This window comes from Malaclemys terrapin, chromosome 1 (genome assembly GCF_027887155.1).
Source record: "Malaclemys terrapin pileata isolate rMalTer1 chromosome 1, rMalTer1.hap1, whole genome shotgun sequence".
In the NCBI taxonomy this organism is placed as follows: domain Eukaryota; kingdom Metazoa; phylum Chordata; order Testudines; family Emydidae; genus Malaclemys; species Malaclemys terrapin.
The window spans coordinates 83477957-83495427 of record NC_071505.1 but is presented as its reverse complement, the minus strand read 5'-3'; the positions used below and the strand labels follow the sequence as shown (position 1 = coordinate 83495427).

General features: G+C 38.8%; 1 protein-coding gene across 3 annotated transcripts in view; it reads left to right on the top strand.

Annotated features, from left to right (window-relative positions):
• Positions 1-17471, top strand: part of CDK17 (cyclin dependent kinase 17) — a 167361-nt gene that overhangs the window by 85607 nt on the left and 64283 nt on the right. The gene's annotated exons all lie outside the window — the stretch shown is intronic.

The following is a 17471-nucleotide window of genomic DNA, read 5'->3' as shown; positions in this document are numbered from 1 at the left end:
GTACTAATGAAAATCAATGGCTTCATGCCTGAGAACTCATATGAAAATACATCTCTGTGTATGAGCTTCATTTGCCTGCTGAACCTGTGTGCTCTGCTTCTGTATGAAGGCATTTGTAGAATAGATTAAAACAGGACTCCTGCTCACTGAGGCATGCTTTCAGGAGCAGAATTCTAATGTTAATTTCACTTTACAAGCACTTCCAAATGTGAGTAGAGCCAACATGTCTTGTTGGGAAGAAGAAACAAATTGAAACAGAAGGGAAGAAAGAACACTGTGTATGGTAGACAGTGTGTGGGAAGGAAAAACCATACAGAACAGTTTAAAAAAAAAAAGTAAGCAATAGCACAGAAGGGATATGTTAGACTATAATAAAACCATCTTGAATATGTTGTAAAGCACAAGGCATGAGTTACAGAGTATTTAGCCCCGATAAACATCATTATTCAAGATAGCCTACATTCTAGAGCAGTGGTTCTCAAATTTTGTACTGGTGACCCCTTTCACATAGCAAGCCTCTGAGTGCAACCCCCCCCTTATAAATTAAAAACACTTTTTTATATATTTAACACCATTATAAATGCTGGAGGCAAAGCGGGGTTTAGGGTGGAGGCTGACAACTCGCGACCCCCCCCCCCATGTAGTAATCTCATGACCCTCTGAGGGGTCCCAACCCCCAGTTTGAGAACCCCTGTTCTAGAGTATGTTGTGTTGATATTTATGTTATATTTTAGTTTTATGTTTTTAGCCTTATACTGACATTTTATTTTACATGTGGCAACCATATTAAGACCACAATAAATCTGTGTATAAAAAAGTTATCTTAAAATGAAACAAGACTTTGAAATGTTCATATACCCCTATGTAGGTTCTCCTTGCATACAGAAGGACTCAAAAATAGCAGCTAGGTATTCCCTCTTATACTTAAAATACACCTCTACCCCGATATAACGCAACCTGATATAACACAAATTTGGATATAATGCAGTAAAGTAGCGCTCTGGGGGGGTGGGGCTACGCACTCTGGCGGATCAAAGCAAGTTCGATATAACGCAGTTTCACCTATAACGCGGTAAGATTTTTTGGCTCCCGAGGACAGTGTTATATCGGGGTAGAGGTGTAATTTGAAATGAAAACAAACTTATTATAACTTCAAAGGCTGTTGTGGGGATTCTTTTTAGAAGTTAGAAGTCTGAGCTGACTGTTGTAGTGTGAAAGATGCATCTAAACATCCATTATTAGTTCCCTCTTAGAGTAATTAGCCATCAAGATCCTGCCTCTGCAAACACTTCTGCATGTACTTAATTTTACAACTGTGAGTAGTAACTGGAGCATTCGGGGTAGTAAAGTTAAACATGCATAAGTATTTGCAGGATCTTGGCCTACGGTCGCACTATTATTGAAAGCAGATAAAATAGTTCAATATGTCAAGCCACTTCCATTAAAAAATTGCTTGTTTTTGTTTAGCATAGGAAATTTTCTGTTATGGAATGACATTCCTCATGAATTGTTACTAAAATATTAGTATTAAGAGATTTGTTGATGTGTTTGTAAGCATGCACTGTGTAGCTGTCTTTAAAAATAAACTAAAAGCCATCTTTGGAGCTTCTGGGATAAAATGTTGGCTACAAAATCCTCTTTCTATCTCTCATTAAAGAGCAGATTGTTATACACTTTAAAAATGTTTGCATTAGTTTTCAAGTTTTAATCATTTTTTGTGTGTTTGACTTTTTCAAATTTTTGCCATTTGCATACTAAGTTAATTGAACTGTAAATAGGTATACTTTTGGTTGTTCCTTTCAATAACTAAATTTTCATTTTTGTGTCATTGGCCAGGAAAGAAATTTCAGCAACAAATGATTATCAGATAGCAATAATATATGGCAGGTGACATTGTGTTGTAATAGTCTGAATAAAGATACCTGAAATGGAGTACAGAATTAAAAAATAATTCTAAACCTGATTTTTGACTGAGTTTGCATCAGGAGTAGAATTAGGAAAACAAAACAATCAAATGGCTCCATTCTCTGAAGGGTTAAAGAACAGCAAAAAGTTTGCATTAAAAAAAAAAAAAAGAATACTCAGGACCATGCACTTGAAACAATGTAAAATAATAATCAGAAATAAGTCTGGACCTGGAGTAACTCTCTTGCATTTATACTACATGGCCCCTAATTCAAACAGTTTCAAATCTTTTAGATCAGTGTATTAAGCATATTATCAATCACTTTGTTTTTATGGCTTAATTTGTGATATTTCCAGACTTCAGGCAAATTAAGGTCAGCCTTATCTTTAATCATAATCTAACTGGTAGATTTCATTGTACATTTCATTGTATTTAAATTCCTGGACAATATTTGTGGAAAGAGCTTTAAGAAATGCCAGGGTGTGGCAGAAACTGGCAGCATCATTGTCATTTGGCTTTTCCATAGTGAGTGAAAGAAGCCTTGCTTCAGAACAGTGTGCCTGGATCCTTGTCAGTTTCACTCTGTTAGTGTTGGGCAGGTGTTGTGTGCAAGAAGGGCACTGGTCCCTTGAATCCTAGGTCATCCAGGGTCTGATTACTGTTCATGTAGTGCCAAAAACCAGTAGGACCCCAGAAGTACATGACTGGAGCAAGATTGCTAACTTGAATGAGCTGTATGGCTAGTTATCAAAGGGAAGATTGTCATAACGTGGAACCCTGGAGATGGTTGGGTCAAAAGGGAAAAATTGAGAGGGAACATGAAGACCTCTAGGGGAAATGAAAGGGGAAGTGGGGGGGAAAAATGAGAGGAGGAATAAAAATGGTTAGGCATAGGAGGAGCTCTCCTCGCTCCTTCTGAAATGAAGATAGGTTAGTTTACTAGTGCAAGTTAATTAAACCAAATTCTCAGTAGAGGTGGAAGGAGGGCAAAGAGAATAGTAGATATGTGCTTGCTAGGTAACATCGAAGTAAATAAAAGCCAGTTTGGGACTGTATATGCAAATACACAATGTCACTGACCATATTGGTGGCAGCCCCTCTGAATACAGCGCTGGTAAGACCACATCTATAGTACTGTATGACATTCTAGGCACTGATATATCAAAAATAAGGTAATACTTACTAACTAGTTGAAGCATATGCATTGAAAACAATAGAGCTCCCACTTTTGAAGGAGCAAAAGGAACATGTGCAGAAGGTAATGAGTATGCCCCAACTGGATGGAAAGACAGAAAATGAGATAGTGGGTGAATCACCAGGAAAAACTAGATTACTGCAGTGGGAGGAGGATTTCTGAGATAGCTGCTCCAAAACTTAAATTCCATGATAGTGGAATCTAGTACTCCTCAGGGCCTTTGGCTTAATCAATGTCATTATAGACTGAAAAGGAAGTATTTTTAGTTAGATTTTAGTAATTGAGCTCTCTAACATATGCAACCACTTGCAAGCCCTGATCTTGTAACATGACTTTATTAACATTCTATTTAAGAAAAAAAAGTCCTGCTAGTTTTACAGTGTGATGGGTTGGATCACAGAAACCCCTTGGGGCTGCCAACTGATGTGCCAAGATTACTTCTGCCCCTGCTTTTCTTGCCAGCTTGGGACTCCAGCACCCTGTCTTGCTGAGCCAGACACGCCAGTCTGCTCCAACTCAGACCCAGGGTCTGAATCACGTGCCCCAAAGCTACAGACTTAACTGAAACAGCTTACAGAAGTGTTCCTGTCTTTAGCACTCAGATGCCCAACTCCCGATAGGATCTAAACCCCAAATAGATCTGTTTTATCCTGTATAAGCTTTATACAGGGTAAACTCATAAATTTGTTCGCCCTCTGTAACACTGATAGAGAGATATGCACAGCTGTTTGCCTCCCCGAGGTATTAATGCATACTCTGGGTTAATTAGTAGGTAAAAAATGATTTTATTAAGAACAGAAAGTAGGATTTAAGTGGTTTCAAGTAGTAACAGACAGAATAAAGTGAATTACCATGTAAAATAAAATAAAACACGCCAATCTAAGCCTAATACAGTAATAAAACTGAGTACAGATAAAAACCTCACCAGTTCCAGTAAGCTTCCTTTTACAGACTAGTCTCCTTCTAGTCTGGGTCCAGCAATCACTCACACCCCCTGTAGTTACTGTCCTTTGTTCCAGTTTCTTTCAGGTATCCTTGGGGGTCGAGAGGCTATCCCTTTAGCCAGCTGAAGACCAAATGGAGGGGTCTCACGGGGGTTTAAATAAATTTTCTCTTGTGGATGGAGACCCCCTCCTCTCTCCTATGCAAAGTTCAGCTCCAAGATGGAGTTTTGGAGTCACATGGGCAAGCCACATGTCCACGCATGACTCAGTTTTTATCAGTCAAGCCACATTGCTGGGAAGGCTCAGATGTGGATTGGCATCTTCAAGTTCATTGTTGGCTTAAGTGGTTTTTGATTGGGCAGTTAATTTGCACTTTTCTTAAGAAGCTGACCAAATGCTCTACTAGGCTAGTTAAAATCAAGCCAATACACAGCCAGTATTCATAACTTCGAATACAAAAATGATACATGCATACAAATAGGAGTAGATCATAACCTTTACATAGATATGTTACATGGCATATGTAGCTTAAAACATATTTCAGTTATGTCACATATACAATCAGAAGCATATTCCATAAAGCCTTATGGGGGGCACCATCACAGTTGTAACCTGACATTATCTGCAAACAATAAGGAACCTCTTAATAAATGCTGGAATAACTTCTACTTCTGGAGAGTATATTCTGAGAAATTGTATCCCTTTTAGTTCTGTACTTTCATTCTGTATAGTTAGTGTGTATGTATTTATAAAATCTGAATTTTGAATTTGTATTAAGTAATATTTCTCTTAAATAAATACAAATATTTTCTTGATTTAAACTTGTAATCTGAAGCATGCTTTGTGGGAGTTTGGTATTGGGGTTATTGAAAGTGCCTTTTGTGTGAGATGGCTAAGTCAAATTGATGATTGAAGTAATTCTCAGATAATTGGGGCAAGAAGCTCCCCACAGATGCACATCATATATTGCAGTGTTTCTAGGGGTTACTGCTGGATTTTAAAGGGAAAAAATAGTAATTTGGCCATGTGGACTGCAAATGGAAAGGGAGAATAATAAGGTCTCTTTTGTGTTTGAGCATGTACTGTTAGAAAAAATAGTGTCAACTTGAGAATTGTGGTTTGTAAACAGTATTTATTACTTAGATGTTTAGACAGATTTTCTACTTGGAATGAGTATTTTCCATGTACTTGAGGTTTGCTTTTGCTATACCAATAAGAAAATATGTTCTGACTGCAAGGTGAAAAATCCCTTGAAACTAGAAACCCACTTTCTACATGTGCTGAATTCAACCTAAAGGTGTCTTTGAAATTTGTTAGACTCCCTAATTAAAAAAACAACAACACTGAACTATGGTTCTGTTTTGTCCCTGCATGGAAGAGATCTCTTGTTTTCGGAGTATAATCAGATAGCTGAAAAAATTCCTATCTTCCCTATCTCCCACAAATTGTTTTTTAAACTGTTTTTGTGGTGCTGCTATACGAGCCACAGTAAACATCATTATAGTGCCATTTTAATCCTTGAGATACAGGAAGTCATCTGCATCCCCGGCAGAACCCTATGGAGGATTCAATTTCCGCATTCCCACAAACTCCAAAGGCCCCATGTTTCTGAATACTGGGAACTGGATAGGATTTTTTTCTGGACATTACTATTTAATAAACACCAAATGGATTGGTGAGCAATGAGAGGTATTCCCCAAACTCCTGCTTAGTTACTTTTATATTGTAGTTCTCAATAGCTTGGACACTTAATCTTCAGAATTAAATGACTAAGAAAATTTGTAAGTGGTTTAAAACCATTGCTTTAGCTGCAAGAGCAATTTACCACTTTTCTATATGTCATGTTATATTATTTCATACAGTGGTGTCAATGCAGAACTTCCTGTAAAAGATAGTGCCTAAATTACAGTGTTTTATGTAGTTTTCACCTCAGATCTCCATGACAATAACAAGTTGGCAACTGTATGTCTTTTCTGGTTGTTCTTAGTCTTAAAAATATGTATAAAATATTTTTGAAATATTTCTGCTATAGGGATAAACACCTGGAATAAACAACTGGCTTTTTGAAGGTGACAGAGAGTCTTGGAACAACATAATTCAGCATCATACAAGCAATATAATGCAAGACACTTAGTCTAAAATAGTCGAAAGAAATATTCAGCTATCACAAGCTAAGATTTTTTGTACAAGCTTAGATTTTTTGTACTGGTAAGGCTACAGAAGATAAGAAATTAAAAGTTTCATAACACCAGGCTCTGCATTTGCCTATTTCAATATTACAGGCAGATTATTCCAAATGCTTGGGGTTATAACTCCAAAAGCCAGAGTCTGTATTAGCTGCAGGTAAATAAAAATTAATAGACTGGGTCGAGTAAAGGGAATGTTTGCAGATTGTGTTTGATAGGTGAGCATAAGCTCTTTGTGCCAAATTATGAATAGATTTTATACAATGTGCCTTTGCTTGGAGAGATTTTGCCAATTAAATCAATTGTAGGGTCATATTGATGGATCCTAAGTTCACAGTAAATAGTGACCTGCAGAGTTTTATGTAATATTTCTAGCCTCTGGAGTACTACTGTATGTATGCTGATACAACAGCATACCAAAACAGATAATAGGTACTGTTGAACAATCTGCTTCCTTGCAGACTCATTTAGCTCAGTCATAGATAGTTGAAAACAACAGTTGGTAAAATCTCATTTCATATGATAGAAGATTCCAATTTTTTGCTAGCACAGGTTGAAGCGAATACTCTAAAATCCATATAGTAAAATCTGAAAGCCATCTAGTTCTTTTTCATCAGTTGAGCTGCTTGGTGGTTGAGGTTGGGTTCTGAAGTTTTTATAAGCTAGGTTAACGATGCACCATTAAATATTAATAAATTTAATGAAAATATTAAAAATTTTCTTCTTCCTCAAATCCACCAGCTGAATTGACATATGTTGACGGGCGAGTTGCTAAGGCCCTGCATAAAAATGCCAAGCGATTTCTGCAGACTCACTGGCAACCAGATTAGGAGAATTTAGTTATCACCAACCCAGAAGAATAAAAGGACTTTGTGTGCTTTACTAAGGATTTGTCTACACTTCTAAAATGCTACAGCAACATAGTTGTGCTGCTGTAGCGCTTCAGTGTAGATGCTGCCTACACCAATGGGAGGGATTCTCTCATTAGCATAGGTAATCAGCCTCCCCAAGAAGTGGAAGCTAGATCAATGGAACAAGTCTTCCATCGACCTGGCTCTATTTACATGGCGGTTTAGGTCGGCTTATCTATGCTGCTTAGGGATGCGGATTTTTCACACCCCAGAGCAACATAATTATGGTGACCTAATTTTCTAGTCTACACCAGGTCTAAGGCAGAGGAACTAGGGAAAATAGGGGCAGGAACATAGGGGTTCTACAGGGAGCAACTTTAGAAATTGCCAAGATCAGGAGCAAGCTTTGGCTGAAGTTTGCTGTTACTTAAGCTAACAATAAAGGAAAAACAAGGGAGAGGGGGTAAGTTTGGACCTGCTCAGTTTGGGTGTCTGTGTACTGTGTTAGGAGCAGGGTAGGAATATCACATACTTACCGTTGGTTATTTGCTCTCTGAGTCAGAAAAACACAGCCAGATGGAAAATAAAATGTTGGTGCCATTGTAAACCTCAACTATACCCTCTCCAAAGCTTTCAATGCTCAGTTCAGTGCAACAGCAAGGATGTTGAGGTTTCAGCAACCCCAGACAGAAAAAAATAATCCAAGTAAATTTTAAGACTATGTATTTCATTTCCAAGTGAAGCATTTTTGGACGGGGTCAAAAGTAGATAAGAACATGAGTGGGGGAAGCAGTATTAGCATGTAGCTCTTGCCCCTTGCTCTTCAGAGTGTCTTTATAAAAGTTTGACTGGTAATTTGAGGTTTATAACCTTCAGAGGTTAGGGCCCTTTCAGATTCTAGAAACCAGTCCTCTCCATTTGTAGATTTTTAAATAATCTTTATACTTAAGCTTTTTAGATATATTATACTTGTACCATATGAAACACACAGAACAATGAGTAAGAATAACTATCTGCTCTAAGATCTTTCTTTTACATTTCTCTACTGATTTTGAAGGCTTATTACACCAGAGTCCAGGGAAAGCCAACTGTAGAAAAATTGTTCCAAGAGGACTAGAAACTTGGATGAGTTACACCACTAAGGTTATGACTCTCTAAATAAATGGGATCAAGAAACTAGTAATCAATTGTAAGCTCTTCAAGCTTTTAACTTATCTGCCTTGGTGTTTGTAAAGCACCTAACACAACAGAGCCCCACTCTGATTGGAGTTTTTGGGCACTCTTGTGATATAAGTAATGGGTTTTGCATTATTTTTTCATCTTTTTGAAGCAGTTATATTCAGGCTTTTTTCAGCATATGACATCGTAGAATATTTAAATAGAACTTAATTTTTAACAAGCTATTTGGTAATTTATTTAGCAGAATAACTAGGTCTAATCCTACTACTCTTTCCAAACCCTCTTTAATGAATGCTACTCTTTTGTGCAAAAGCACTGAACCTTTGGTCCTTACTAGAGTGTGAAATGTGTTTAGTATGGAATGTGCTTACTATTTAGAGTAAATCCTCAAATTGTTACTTCTAAAATATTTGCTTTATCTGTTAATTAGCCAACAAATTGGCTAGGTGTCAGTCCTCAGTATTATTATAGAGCCTGATCCAAAGCTCGTCGAAGTCAATGTCCTTTGAATCAGGCCCATGACTCATGCATGCGTTTGTTGAGGCAGATTGCGGGATCCTCACTGTTGTCCTTTTCTCTCTACCTTTCCTCACTGTCTTTAGTGTTCAATCTCCAAGCCAAAAAAGAAAAAAAGTCTGTTATTTCTTTTAATATTGTATTGGAAAAAATTGTATTAGAATAATCAGAGTACAAGAGCAATGAAATTCTAACAAATGTAAAACTAAGCACAGCATCGTGAGTGAGGAATAAATGTTTCAGGCGAAAATCAGTTTCAAAAAGCAATCATTGCATGTGAGCTATTGCATTCTTTTTTCATTAGAAAGGTAATTAAAGGTCTCTTCGCTTTTTTTTTTTTTTTTTTTTTTTAAACTCTTGTTGAGCCACAACAACTAAGCCACAAATGCCAAATTCTGACTCGTGATTTTTCTGTGGTCAAAAACCCTTGTGCGTTTTGCAATCATGCCAAGCTTCATGGTTGTAAGGGTGGTTAGCAACATAGATTAATGTCTGAGAGTTGCTTTCCAATGAGATAAGCAGTGTCAGGTTTTCTTCCCAATATTTAGGGTTTTTGTAAGGTTTCACTCTTCTCATATTTCTTAGGGTATAAGTAGAGCCCTACCAGATTCAAAGCTGAGAAAAACGTGTCACGGACCATGCAATCAGGTTTTTTGTGTACTTTTGCCCTACACTATACAGATTTCTTGGGGGAGACCAGTGTTTCTCAAACTGGGGGTCCAGATTTAAAAGGAGGTCGTGGGGCGGGGTCACAAGGTTATTGTACAGGGGTCACGGTATTGTCACTCTTTCTTCTGCACTGCCTTCAGAGCTGGGTGGCCAGAGAGCGACAGCTGCTCTGGCCACCCAGCTCACCAGCGGCAGCACAGAAGTAAAGGTGGCAATACTAAACCATGTCATCCTTACTTCTGCGCTACTACTGGTGGTGGCGCTGCCTTCAGAGCTGGGTAGGGTTACCATTTTTTAAAATAACAAAAAGGACACTCCAAGGGGCCCCGCCCCTGCCCCAACTCCGCTCCCTTCCCTGCCCCAACTCCGGCCCCACCCCAACTCCACCCCTTTCCGAAAGTCCCTGCCCCAACTCTGCCTCCAGCTCGGCTCGGGCCCCGGGACATGGGCACCGGCCCCAGCCGGGTGGCTCCGGCCGAGCACGCTGGCCCCGGCCGAGCGGCTCCGGCCCCGGCGACTCCAGCTCGGATCGGGCACTGGCCTGTCCGGCCCCGGCCCTGGCTGAGCGGTGCCGGCCAGTGGCCGAGCACCGCTGGCCCCAGCGGCTCCAGCTCCGGCCCCAGCACGGATCCAAGCCCCACGACCCCTCCCTATTTTCCCGGACATGTCCGGCTTTTTGGAATTTCCCCCCGGATGGGGATTTGACGACCAAAAAGCCGGACATGTCCGGGAAAATCCGGTGGCCGGAGAGCGGCAGCTGCTAGCCGGGAGCCCAGCTCTGAAGGCAGCACTGCCACTAGCAGTAAGGGTGGCAATACCGGGATCTCCCACAGTAACCTTTGGGACTCTCCCACAACTCCCTCTTGGATTAGGCCCCCACATTACAACACCCTGAAATTTCAGATTTAAATATCTGAAATCCTGAAATTTACGATTTTTGAAATCCCATGACCATGAAATTGACCAAAATGGACCATGAATTTGGTAGGGCTCTAGGTATAAGATAAGAATAACAAAAAGACAAGCTAGAAGGATGGGGAGGTACCAAAGTGTATGTCTGCTGCAGCTAGGACTAGGAGCATGCTTTGCAGCATGGGTAGACAGATGTGCTAGCTCTGCTGGAGTTAGCATGCTAAAAATAGCAGCATATCCAGCGAAGCACAGGTGGCGGCTCAGGCTAGCCATCTGAGTACATACCCAAGGTCTCTAGGTAAGGCTGGATCCACTCAGGTGGATAGCCTGATCTCCCACCTATGCTATACACAGGCTTCGCTGATATTTTTAGCGCTCTAGCGTGAGCAGAATTAGTGCATGTCTGTCTATCTGCTCTCGGAAGCATGCTTCCAGCTGTGGTGTAGACATATCCATAGACAGCATTCTCCCATATTGATCTATTGTGGTTGTTATTTCTCTCTCCTGAAAATCCTCTTTTCCATCAGGCTTAGAACTGGCTGGGATTTTCAGCATTTTTCAAGTGTCAAAGACAGATAATAGTTCCTCCTCCCCCAGTACAGTGTTTGTCTGTGCCCTCTAAAGGGATGCAAAGTGAACTGCACTGACATTATGCCCGTCTGCTTCCGTGCTCAAAGGCAGAGGTTTCTTCAGCAGCTCTCTAAGTTTTTTTGAGGACTTTTGACATCGTTTCCTTCCCCCTCTCCGTCTAGCTTTGTCCCTAAACTATGGGACAAGCTATGTCTCTTTGGAATGAAGATGGGGACTCAGCCTAGCATAGGGTGACCAGACAGCAAATGTGAAAAATTGGGACGAGGGTGGGGGGGTAATAGGAGCCTATATAAGAAAAAGACCCAAAAATCGGGACTGGCCCTATAAAATCAGGACATCTGGTCACCCTAGCCTAGCATAAGTTTCTGAGCTGCTTATGCAGCTAAGCAGGGCCCAGCTGGCAACATCAAAGTGTTCCTGTTCCCGCATTTGCTTTCATATGCTCTTGTTTTCCCCAGCCTAGTTCATTCTTTCTCTGCTTCTGCTGCCTCTGCAGCCAGCAAGCCTCAGGTCAGTCAGCAAAGAACTAAATTTGTGCATGTGGCATTCCCACAAAGTGCCATGGTGTCTAGCTCCTACTGCTAAGAATATTCCTGGGAGGGCCTTAGCACTAGTGCCTTTCGCCCTCTTTCTGACCTCACTCTTTTGTATCTACTCTAAGTAGTTTATTGACCCCCCAAATGGTTAAAAACCAAATTATTTTTTTGCTATATTATAGTGTAACTACTTCACTTGCACTATGGAGCTTTACTACCCCTTTTGAAGCATCTTGAATTGGCTACTGTTTGAGACAAGATTTGGACTAGATGGGCTGTTGGTCCATTTTGATATGGCAGTTGTTATATTTGTATGAGACAACTAAATCAACTAATTATGTACTTCAGGTGGAAATCCTATTAAGATAGGATTTTTGTTATTGAATCCACAGTTGCTGCTATGCATCAGCAACTCAATAGTGATGTTAATAATATACCAACAATTCAGTTTTTAGTTTGATAGGTATAGACTGGCAGAATTCATAGTTTCCTAAGTTGCCAGTGTATATTTTAAAATTCCATTGAATTTCGATAGTATTGCTTGTAAATTTGGTACTCCCAGTTGATGATTTTCTTAAATATAGGCAGGGGGTAAAGTTGAGACTGTGGATTAATCCTGATTTTTAAACAACGTATGGAGTAGCTTATATACAGTAGTTTGGCATAGGCAGCATGACACATTTGTGGAGACAGTGGAGCGTTAATGCAGCAGTTCTCAACCAGGGGCCTGGAGGGTGGTCATGAGCAGGTTTCAGAGGGTCTGCCAAAATAAATCAGAGAGCAGGGCTGGCATTAGACTCGCTGGAGCCTGGGGCAGAAAGCTGAAGCCTAAGCCCTGCTACCTGGGGCTGAAAGCCGAAGCCTGGGCAATTCAGCTTTGCCGGTCCTTTGTGGGGCCCCGGGGCAGTTGCCTTGCTTGCTACCCCCCTAACGCAGGGCTTGGCTTTTAATCTACTAGATATGCAGAAAAATCAACTAGTTGTTGTGGCACAAGTGGGCTGTAGAATTTTTATAGCATGTTGGAGGGGCCTCAGAAAGAAGTTTGAGAATCCCTGTGTTAATAGATATGTAATTACATTGAAAGATATGTATGTTCTGAAGTAGTTCAGCAATATGCTTTAGTGGCTATTTATTCAAGGAACACTTAATAAACCATGTCACCTTTTTTGGAAAGAACCACCAGTGTGTTCATTAGCTGTAAATATTCAGTGCTATGTAAATTGTACAGATTCTATTTCATATTATGTCAATAATAGTTGACATTAGTGAGAATGCAGGAGTGTGAGAACCTCAACAAGATAATCCAAGTAAGATGGGATGGCAGCTATATTTATATCCAAGTTAAGGTTCAAGGTGATGGAATCCTATACTTCTGGTATACACCTTTGGGTTCCGAGCTTGAAACACTCTTTGAGGAGAAATAGTGTTAAGTCTGCACCATGTGTATCAGCAGTTAAAAAAGCAAATATGTTTATATTCATTAAAAAGAGAAAAATTTTGTAAATATTATCCTAGGTAATATATTTAGGTGTAATGGCCAATTTCCTTTTAACTCTGAAATTCCTTGTCATATGCAAAAAGCACCAGATACTGTACAACTTACTGTAGTTCTTTTCAGTGTTAAACAGTTCTGCAAAAGTCGGCATTCTCCTCCCCAGAGCCCAGCCATGGCCACCCCAGCCCAGACACCTATCCCCAGAAGGATAAACAGCCTGCTGCTGGGTCCAAGGCTTGTGTGGAGTTTCCTGGGTGAGCTGCCGTTTCCTCAGGGTGTGCGGGGAACTGCAGCTGCTAGAAACTCTCTACTTCTTCTCTCTCTGGAATTATTAATTTGAACAGGAGAAGAATAAAGGGGATTTGATGAAGTATCCAAAGTAACAGAGAAAATAATGAAAACTGACCAGCTGCAACTAGGAGGGACCTATTGTATCCTCTTGGGATACTGCCCCAAAGTGAATTGTTAAATTTTGGGAGAGTTTATGCAAATTGGAATCATTGATGGGTCCCATCACAAGAGTAATCCCATTAATGTAATTGGGACTAATCAGGTATTTAAAATTAAGTACATGTGTAAGTGCTTTGCTGAATTGGAGCCATAAAAAGTAACAAAAAGCTAGCGGGAGCAATGATCATCCCTCATTATGGAAGGTTTTTTGTTTCTACTGTAAGCTTCCCAGCATGGTGCTGTTTAGAATGTGTCTAAGATAAACAATCAGTTTGACCTAAGTGTGCTAGGTATTTTATTTTACTTCTCTGCATAGGTGTCTTCTTGGATGTTTACAAAGCACTTTTCATTCTTTGTGAGGAATGTTGTAAATAGTGTTGAAATTTCAGTGGCAAACTGTTAAAGGAACAATTGGAAGATAACATCAGTTCAAAGATCAAGAGAGTTGAATTTGATTGAGAGAATTTTAAAGTAAACTGTAACATTAACCCGAGCAGAGATTAGTGACTGGGCCCATGTGCCAGTGCCATAATATATAGCACCAAGAATGAGTACAGTGTCACTTTACTTCTCGAAAGTAGATTTTTTTAAATGGAATTGCAAAATAAAAAACCACCCTTTTATATTAAAACAGTGTAAAAATGCACCTTCCAGGGTACACAATAGCAAGAATCAGTGAACAATTTGATATAATAAATGACTTACTTATCAAACACAAATATGATGAACAAGAAAAGGGATTAAACGCAGCCTGCAATGCATCACCAACAAAAATGCATTGAGATCACGTCTCTCTTCCACACACCTTGAACTTTATTCAGTCAGAGTTTAAGAATCCTCCAAAAATAACACCCTTAAAGTGAACGGAGATATCACAACCTACAGTATAAAAATGAAGTTTTTATAAGACACGCTATGGGATCCAGGGACAGATGGAATTGAATTTTATCTTGAGAAATTAGTCTCTTTAAACTTCATATTTTATTAACAGTCCTCTTTTTAAATACACCAGCAATTAGAAATATTGTAAGATACCCCAAAATAATAGACAGCATAGAATAACATAAAAAATGTGTATCTTGTACATGCACAGCCCAGCATTATGTAAGCTTGTTTAAATGTAATAAAATTACCTTTTCCCAGTCCCCAAAATAATCAATATATTATTTTATTATGGAGAGGGAAAATGGTAGGGCATTCTCTTTTAGGCAGAAATAAAATGAATACTTATTAGAATTAAAAAAAGATATTTAATGCACTATTTATATTATTTTATCTTCAATACAGATATGCTAATAAATAAAAGGTAAGTCTTGCAATCTTAATTTCTCTAGCTATGAGCACTTAGTAATTTTTATCATGCAGCAGTGCATTAACCTGTTATTGAATTGTAGAATGGACCAAACAACCTAGGGTAATACTCATAACAGTATGCGTCTAATGTTTTTGGTGAATTTATTTTTTTATTTATCCAAGCTGTTCCTTGGCCATTAATGTGTACTGAACCTATCTTTGTCTTTAGATTTTAAGTTTTTTGGCAAGGACCTTTTGTTCTTTTATTTTTATTACTTTATGTATTTTTTCAGTGGTATAATATCATGTAAATCTATCCAAAGGACAGTCGGATATTCTGAAATAACCTTATTCATCTATCATAGAAGTTCATCCCACTAGTGACTATAAAAACACAATCCTCTCTTGTTCGTTTTCATAGTGTTCTTTCTGGTCGTTTTTATGCAATACATGATCCACACACAAAAAAAAATGTACTTCAGCAGTTTATGAAGTTTATGATAAGACAATACATATAGAAGGAAATGGTTTTCAGATGTTCACAAAAATTATTAATTTAGATCTATTAAAAATACCTTTTAAAACTCTACACACCTGTACAACTATAATTCAAACAAAAGTATCATACCCTTAATATGAAGGACTTCACAAATCTACTAACAGTATCTAACATTTAAAAACTCACCATAAATAAAACTCATAACCAGTCTGTGTCAGTCTAAATCCCTCAGATCATCTCAGGCAGCAAACTACACCTTTAACCCGATAGAACGCGACCCGATATAACATGAATCCGGTCCAGTCTGGCACGGCGTACCGGCTTTTGCCAGTACACCCTACTGGACTGAACCCGATACAACGCGGTCTCACCTATAAGTCGGTCAGATTTTTTGGCTCCTGAGGACCGCGTTATATCAGGGTAGAGGTGTATTATTAAGCTACCATTTGGATTTTTATAGTTAGCTTTATTATTTGTTAAGCAGTGACACTGAGATCAGAATTATACAAGACCCAGATGTCTGGTTCCAGTCTGAGGATTTTACTGTCTAAAAGATGGACAAAGATCAAATAAGAACTTAACAGGAGACTTGGAGGGTGAAGATAACTTAGATCATTTTTTAAAATAAATGAAGGAAGTGATGGCATTATAATCATGTGGGTCAACATTTCTAGGACTTGGAAAAGAAGTAGATTTTCAGTATAAATTTGAATGAAAAGCTGGATTGAGTGCCTGTTGCAGGTCATTCCGGGCATAAGGAATAACAATGGGAGAAGGTACAAAGATATGAATGAGGGAATTTTGAGCGTGGTGAGGCTGGCATCACTTGTGGATCCAAAGGGCTAATGTAGCATCTAATTAGAAACAAGAATAAAGATTTAGTTGGGACAGAGATGTGCAGAACCTTGAAGATGAGGACACAGATTATGTCACAAACACATGTACAGCATATTCTCCGACAAGTATCTATTTATGAAAGATGCTAATTGAGGAAAACTGCAGGAAGGTTTGCAGCAGTGCAGGCCTGTCTTTTCACATTCTGTTCACTGTCTAAATTATTTATTTGGACAGTTTTTTCCTAAAGCAGCTGACTGAAAGTGATTTTGTGCTTCTGTACTATTCCTGTGGAAAGGCAACTACTTCTTAATTTCATTTTTTTTTAATTTATAAGTACATGCTTGGGCAGTTATGTCCATGTGCTTCTTTCTCACTCCCCTTAAACCTATCATAATCAGATGGCCAAAAGTTTTTACCTCCAAGACATTGATTTAATTTAGTTGCTGGATTTTTGCTGTAATATTATTTTGGTTTGCCTTTGAAACTCTGCTCTCCATAAAATACATACTCATGGCTAAATCCCTTCAGAGAGAGAGTGTATCTGTGTTTCCCAACAGCAAGGTTCTCAGTTCCCTTCAGAACCAACATAAGAATCAGCTTCTGGCATAATGGAAAATAGCATCGCAGATTGTGCCCTATCCCAGAAGACGTGTGAACCTTTGTGATGGACATATTTGCCATAGGTGCAGGGAAGAAAGATTTCACAAATTGCATTCAAGCTTCAGTTTCCTATTTGGCAGCACAGTTATCTAGTTCCTGAGTGATTATGCTGTGGTAGAGTTCTTTGATCTAATTTGTTCTTGTTAATAACATACGTGTAACTGCAAGAAAAGTACCAGTTAGGGAAAAAGAAAGTTGATAGAATCTATAAAGAGACCAACAGTGTACTTAACTCGAGTACATAGGTGCTATTCATCTCTCCAACATTTAAGTATGCATTGCTGTGTGCAATATGCTATGAAGAAACATCTAATTTTATAAATCTTAGGGTATTTTATATTAGAGGGCAGGAGTGTGCCCTGTGTAGTAAAGATTATATCCATTTATGTTTGTTCCATGATTAATGCATTACTATATTACTGGGGAAAAGTGTTTAAATTGACAATATTTCTCCATTAATTTGGTAAATTAATTGAGTTGTCCGGTGTTGTTGTTATCTGTTGTATGATGATTATTATAAGACATATACAAGGGAATAGAGTTGAGGTTGCTGAGGGAACTGTAACTCCTCCCTGACTGATTGCAATATCAAATATAACATTGTTGAAATAATTTTGTACACTTCTTTTCCTTGTATTTTTTAGAGAAAATTAAGGTTGAAAGTATGTGTAAATAATTTAAGGATAACAATACTTACAAGAACAGTCTTTTTACTCTGAGTAAATGCTGTGTTTGGTTCTGATCTCCCCATC